This window comes from Micromys minutus (assembly GCF_963924665.1).
Source record: "Micromys minutus genome assembly, chromosome: X".
Taxonomy (NCBI): Eukaryota; Metazoa; Chordata; class Mammalia; order Rodentia; family Muridae; genus Micromys; species Micromys minutus.
Window position 1 is genome coordinate 23460363 of NC_137970.1, and position 7635 is coordinate 23467997.

A 7635-nucleotide genomic window follows, 5' to 3' on the forward strand; every position below is an offset into this window, starting at 1 on the left:
CAGGAGGACCCTGATGGTGAAAGCCAGCCGCACCCCCTATGATGCCCCAAGACAACAGGAAGTAGCTAATGAGACTCTCTCCGCCCCTATTGCCCTTTCACCTTTGGCCTCCCCCTCCCCTTTTTATCCTTTTTACGATAAGAAAAGGGGATTGCTCCTGAAAAAAAAATTTCTTTCTTCCAAACCAAATGCACTTAATCTCTACCTATAGTGTATACATATGTGTGTTCCAGCATCTTGTCAAGTCCAGGCGCTCATTGCATCTAAAACAGTTCCAGAGAAGCAACCTACAGATGCTTCAGCCTTCTCTCCCAGACACAGATGCTTATACTGGACCTGTTCCTTCTGACCTATCCTCACATGGTTCCACAGACCCTGGACAACAATGGAACAGCCAACTCTAAGACTGGACAAACATCCCTATCCCCACTTTTCCGGACTCTCTAGTAATGTCACCCCAAACAAGCATGAAGCAGTCAAGAGATCACAACGACCCTTTTCCTGGTCCAGAATCACCTCTATTTTTTTTTAATTAAACCAAAATGGGGGGGGGGGTGTTGGGATTCTGTAATCCCACCCTTCAGTTACTTAGCAACAGCCAGGTATACCCCACCCCTCAACTACCTGGCAGTAGCCAGGTACACTCTGCCCCAGTGACCTGACACTATAAAAGGGGCTGCTTGACCCCTCCTCTCTATCTTGCTCTTGGCTCTCTTTCCTCTCTTGATTTCTCACCCCTACCCCTCCTCTTCCCCTTCCCTTCTTCCCCTCTCTCTCCACATGCTCATGGCTGGCCTTTACTTCTCTATTCCTCTTTCTCTCTCTCTCTCTCTCTCTCTCTCTCTCTCTCTCTCTCTCTCTCTCTGCCTCTTAACTCTCCCATGACTTGAATAAACTCTAGTTTTATTTATGCTGGTCCCTCAGGGGGAAGGGATTCCCAGCATGAACCCCTCAGAGGCATCTCCCTTGCCCCCAGGCCTTGCCGCACCTCCACGAGCCATATGCCCTCCACTCTCTTCATCCTTCCCCTAACATTGGTGCTGAAACTCAGAACATCATCTTTTCACAACAGAAAGAAGGCCTAAATGAGGATGGTTAGGTTCTACTTCGAAGAGAAAACAAAAGAGAGGGGTGTAGAGGACCTGGGTATGAGAGGGGAGGATGAGGGAGAATAGGTGGGCCGGATCAGATATGGGGGGAGACAGGAGAAAGGTTCAACTGGCCAGGGAAATTAACAGAAATATGCAGGTTTTGTGTCTTTAAGGCCACCAAATACTATCATATATCCACTCTTCATTAATTTTATTTATACTATAATTTTAATCTGGAATACGTTGTTATTTGAAATCTCACAATTCTATAGTTGTGTAGCTCACTGTTCTTGCAAAATTCTTAACAGTGCAAGCAGGTACTGTCTTCGACGTTTTTGCCTGTCTTTGGCACCCTTTTCCTCCTACTGGGTTTGCTTGCCCAGTCTTGATGCATGAATGTGTGTGGGGGCTTCTTTTATCTTGTCATATTGGTTGCTGTCCCTAGAAGTATTGCTCTTTTTTAGGGGAAATAAGGGGGAGAGACTGAGGATATGGAAAAGTGCAGAAACTGAAGTTGGGATATAATACATGAAAGAAGAATATTTTTTTTTAAAAAAGAGAGAAAGTAAAATGTATGAAAAGTAGAAAGGGATTTAAGATTCTTTACTAACCTTAGTGTGTAAGAATAATGGATTTAATATTCCTTTGTTGAACCTGACTTGTCACTAACTTTCTTTTGCTCTCGCGTGCCTAAATCCCTTGGGTATCTAGAATATTTCTCTCTGTACCTTTAAAGAGGTAGCAGGGCAGTAATCTAATAGCTGCAGTGGAAAATATCTCACTACACACAAAGTTCCCCAAATGACTTTATCAGGCTAGACTAGATGACAATGCTATCATGTAAAAGATTCAGCAGGGATCTCTTAGAGTGGGAGAGCAATGATGGGAGGATCGTTTGTAAGGAAATAATTATGTCCTAGATTTATTTCATTGTATTGTGGTAGAATTAAACTTTTTAACTTAGTGTTTTTAGCTCATTTAACACATGATCCTCATAGGTGAGGAAGAGAAGGAAAGTGATGCTAACTCAATAATAGTGCCAGGACAGATATTATTTATTACCTGTGTTTACCCACAACTTGAATCATATATAAAACATGGTATTGCAATAGTTTGAATGAAAATGCCTCCTATAGGTTCAAAGGAGTGGTACTATTGGGAGGTTTGGACTTGTTGGAGGAAGTGTGTCATGGGGGCAGGGGGTAAAGTTTTATGTTTCAGAAGCCCAAGAAAGGCCCAGTGGCATTCTCTTCTTAGAACTTTTGGATCAGATACAGAACTCTCAACTGCCTCTCCTGCCCCATTTTTGCCTTTATGCTGCCATGTTTCCCACCATAAGGATAATGAACTAAACCTATACTGTAAACCAGCCCTAAATAAATGCTTTCTTTATAAAAATAAATAAATAAAATATAATAAAATAAAATATTACCTAAGGTCTTCTCTTCCTCAGCTATCAAATACCTATTTGGTTTTGTAGGATGAATGCTAGATTTATTATGGACTTGAGGCTCATTTTAGTTTACAAAGTCCTGCCATCTACTGGCCAAATCAGTAGTATCTCCTTTGACTTGGCCAATCTCTGTGGAAATTTAAAATATATTTTCCTTGAAGTGAGCTTTGAGAAAAAAAAAAAAAAAAAAAAAAAAAAAAAAAAAGGTGGAACTCAGTGGATCCTGTGGAAAGGGGGAATGATTATAGGAGCCAGAGGGGTCAAAGACACCACAAGAAAACCCACAGAGTCAGCTAACCAGAGGCTCACAGAGACTGAACCTACATCCAGGAAGCCTGCATGAGCCTAACTTAAGCCCTCTGCATGTGTTACAGCTGTGCATTTTGGTAGTTTTGTGGGACTCCTAACAGAGGGAGTAGAGGCTGTCTTTGACATGTTCACCTGCTTTTACGACACTTGTCTTCCTGCTGGGTTGCCTAATCCAGCCTTAATATGAGGGGAGGTGCCTAGTCTTCTTGCAGCTTGCTATGCCATGTTTGGTTGATATCCTTGGAGGGCCTGACCTTTTCTGAAGGGAAATGGAGGAGTGGATGAGGAGGGGGAATGGACTTGGGGAGAGGAGTGAGTGAAAACTGTCTGGATGTAGTATATGAGAGAATAAATTAATAAAAATTAAAAAATGCTTAATGAAGAGCATTTGTTCAAAAATATTTGATGTATAAATGACATGTCATTCAACCACATGTTTTGAGATATTGCATAGGACACACACACAAGGAAATTTTAAGAGAAGACATCAGAAAACATTTATGTACAAATTGTCTTATCGGGGTATAAGAATCTAGTATAGCTCTACCTAAGAGAAATCTTCCTCCCCTCCTCCATCCTCCTTCCCCTCTTCCTTCTGTCTACAAGTGAGAGCCCACACTAGACACTGCTTGGAAGGCCAGATAGTCCAGAGACTTAGGATAGAACCAAACACAACTGGCTAAATAAAAACAAAATTAAGCAAACAAAGACAAAGTCAATGAAATGATACCTAATGATACTCTGTTATGCTTGTAGATGGGAGCCTAGCATAGTTCTCATCAGAGAGGCTTCATCCAACAACTGATGGAAACAGATGCAGAGACCCACAGCCAAACATTAGGCAGAGCTCCAGGAATCCTTTAGAAGATGTGGGGTGGGTTGAGGTGGAGAATTGTAGGAACCTGAAAGGTCAAAGACAGCAAAAGAAAATGGTCCACAGAATCAACTAACCAGTGCTCACAGGGGCTCACAGAGACACACTGCCAATCAGGAAGCCTATATGGGTCTAACCTAGCTCTTGTGCATATATATTATGGTTGGTCTTTTTGTGAGACTTCTAACAGTAGGACCAGGGGCTATCTCTGACTATTATTCCTGCTTTTGGGGCTCTCGTCTTCCTACTGGCTTGCCTCGTCTAGCCTAATAAACTATGGGCCCAGTTTTATTGCAACTTTATATGCTGTGTTTGGCTGATGTCCCTGGGAGGCCTGCTCTTTTGTGATGGGAAATAAAGGAGTGGATCTGAAGGGAAGGGGAGATGTGGGGAAGGGGGACTGGGAGGAGAGAATGGAGGGAATGGGATCTGCAGTTAGGATATAATATATGAGAGAAGAATAGAAAATAAAGTTGCAACCTGGACATCAAATAATTGCACTCCACATGTTTAAAAGAGAAAAAAAAAAAAAAAAAAAAAAAAAAAAAAAAAAAAAAAAAAAACAAGGGGAAGCTGGGTGAGGAGAGATGGGAGCAGATCTTGGAAGAGATGGGAATGTGTGATCAAAGTGTCTTATCTGAAATTCAAAAACATTAATAAAAATGGTGCATTTGGGAAAGTCCAATTCTGGATTCATCTTCCTCTGCAACCACTTTTTTGCATCAAGGCTAAGCTTGCCAAAATACTAATATTTGCCCAGTCTAAGCCGTTGCTTCTATATTTTCATACTTCTCTATAAGGCTGAAAGGGAACCACTTTGAAAGCCAAAGAAATCTGCTTTTTTTTTTAGGGTTTTTTGGTTCTGGGGACACTTTGTGCAATGCATGGAGTATCACATCTATGCAGACAGTAAGGTAGGGCTCCTGATAGACTGGGTAATGGGAATGAAACAGAGTGATTGCTTTGCCTGGACAGTTACCACATTAAAGCCTGTTTAGCTTAGGGTGGCTTTAAGCTAGTCAATTCTCTATTCATATAAAGAGTATATATTTCTTTTGTTTTTGTAAGATCACATACTTGTACAACTTTTTAAAAATTTAAATAATTATTCTAAAAATTTAAAAATTTAAATTATTATTCTGAAAATTTTATAATTGGTACTATATTTATATCATTTTCACCCTTGTCTCTCATACTCCCACTCTTCCCAGGTCCCCCAATTTCCTCTCTAATTTATAGCCTCTTCCTGGTGTGTGTGTGTGTGTGTGTGTGTGTGTGTGTGTGTGTGTGTGTGTGTATTATATGTGTGTACGGTTATATAACACTGAATCTAACTAGTGTATTCCCTCCTCCAAGCCCTAACATGCCTTTCACTCACTCACTCTCAAATTTATGACCTCCTCAATTATTGTTGCATATCCATTTATCCATCCATCCATCCATCCATCCATCCATCCATCCATCCATCCATCTATCCATCCATCCATCTATCCATCCATCCATCCAAACATACATGTGTATGTGAGTTTACACAATGTATTGAGTCCATTCAATGTTGTTAATATGTGTATGTATTTAGGGCTGAACACTTGGTATTGGAGAACAAATGAGGGGCCAAATTTCTGGAGGAAAGTCAACTCTCTCATCAGCCATTGGTTATCTGTGGCTCTTTATTTTGGGGTAAAACCTTGTGTGATTTCTCCTGGCCACAATGTATTTTTTAAATGATATTTCTTCCAGTTCATCCATATTAAAGATTTATGGTTTGCTTAGACCCTAGATCTGAAGTGCTTCATTGACAATATGTACTGTCTTACTTATCTGACTGTACACTGTGTACTTTAATTGATCTTCAGTGATATAACTCACCAGCATTGCTCTTTGAAAAACTGGTTTCTCTTGTATTCAGCTTGATCTTTTTTCCATATATTGAATCAGTTTGTTTCTGAAGGTCTTTAGAAGATTGACTTGTAAGTACAAATCTCTCCCTGCCTCCTATAGAGAGAGCTCATTTTCCTCCATTAAATTGACTCAGTCTTGCCTTGTGGGTTTAGGGTTTGTCCTCCAGCAGAGTAAAAAAATGCATAGAATGCTTGTAATAAGAACATAGGTGCTAAAGTCATCAAAACTTGTGGGAACTAAACCATCTTTGGAAGGCCCAAGTCTGTTGACTCCTCTCTTCACTACCAGCCAGCATGAGGCCATTGTTTCCTTCTGGGCCTCCCATGGTTGCCTGGAAGCTTGGAGCTATTTGGCATTTCAAGTGTTTTCTTCTAACTTGGATTTCTAACATAATTCTTCCAAAATCAATTTGGTCATTTTTAATCTGTGTTAGTAAGGTTTAGTCTAGTTATTTTTGTGCTTTCTGTCTTGAAATTAGTCCAAATCCCTTTAGGAATGAAAATAAAATTAAACACACACACACACACACACACACACACACACAGTTACTTTCATAATCCCCTGCTTCAGACCTTTGATATCTGGTCAGGAAACAGGTACCAAGAAGACCAGAGACCAAGCAGTAATTTACTTTAAGAAAAAAATTGGGATCTCACTTAAATGTGTGTGTGTGTGTGTGTGTGTGTGTGTGTGTGTGTGTGTGTGTGTGTGAGTGTGTGCATACATATATATGGAGAAAGAAGGGGTGTTCATTCATATATACATGTATGCCTTTGAATAGTAGCTGCCCTCAAGCATGTATTTAATAGGGCAATTGAATGTTTCATTTATGTAATATAATATCTAATTCATGACAAGTCTTTTTGTTTGCCTCCAAACTGCAAGTTTTATAATGCATGAGTCCTATAACCAAAAGGTAATACTTTCTTAAACTTCCTTTGCTTTTCAAGAAGCAAGTTCCCTGGAAGTTTCTTTTAGAAAGTTAAGATAATGAGTTTTTGTTCTTACTAAAGGCTTTTACCATAAATACCATTTGCTTTCCATACATTAAGTTTTCCAGATCGTAGACACAATATTCAAACCATGACAATTTGATAAATCCCTTTACTGGAAAGCAATTAAAATAGATGTATGTTCTAAAATAAGTACTGTCCAGGGTCCTAGGCAAAACCTGCAAGTCTCCAGTTTCCTATAGCTATGACTCATATGAAACAGAAAGTCACCTCAGAGCTGCATCTGAAAGACAAGTCAATAGGTCCACAGTCCTGCTGCTGTTGCCTGTTTTCTTACATTATTAATTTTCAGATGGGAACTTTATTAATCTAAAAATACAAATCAGTCTGAAGACCCTTTGCTATAAGGAGGAACGGCCCTGTGCCACTGTGGAAGTCTACCCCTACCTTTGGTCTTCACTTCGATGTTTTAATAAGACTAGTTCAGAATCCAGAGCTTCAACACTACCACTGCCATAGACAACAGCTATGCAGGCCTGCTTGCTATGTTCCTTATATGATTTTCCCCCAGCATAGTGAAAGCACCCTCTTTCAGGAAGATAATTACATTTCTCAAGCCTTGTGCACGTCCTGAGCTGCATTGCAGCCCAGTATAATTGGAGACAGGCAGCTATTTGCCCTCTAATTTAAGCAGGTCCTGAGGCTTGGAGACAAACAGGCAAAAGCAGATGCCTGTGAGAGCTGAAGAATCATGTAGGGTAGTCCGTGGCTCAGTGGCAAGCTGAAGCATAGTCGAGGCAGGCAAGTACAATGCACATTTGGCCCAGATAAAACTAACATAGAGATTGCTGCTACAGTCTCTGTTAAAGGGAAGGATGGGGCACCAGACAAAGGTGTCAGTTCCAGCTGCAGGACTGGCAGACTACTGTGGAAGTCACAGATCTGGTGTTTATATACATGCATCTTCCATAGTTTAAAAATTGGCATCTCGCCAACTGGATTCAAGGCAACAACAAAATTCATCCATGTATACCAGAAAAACAGAATAGAGGA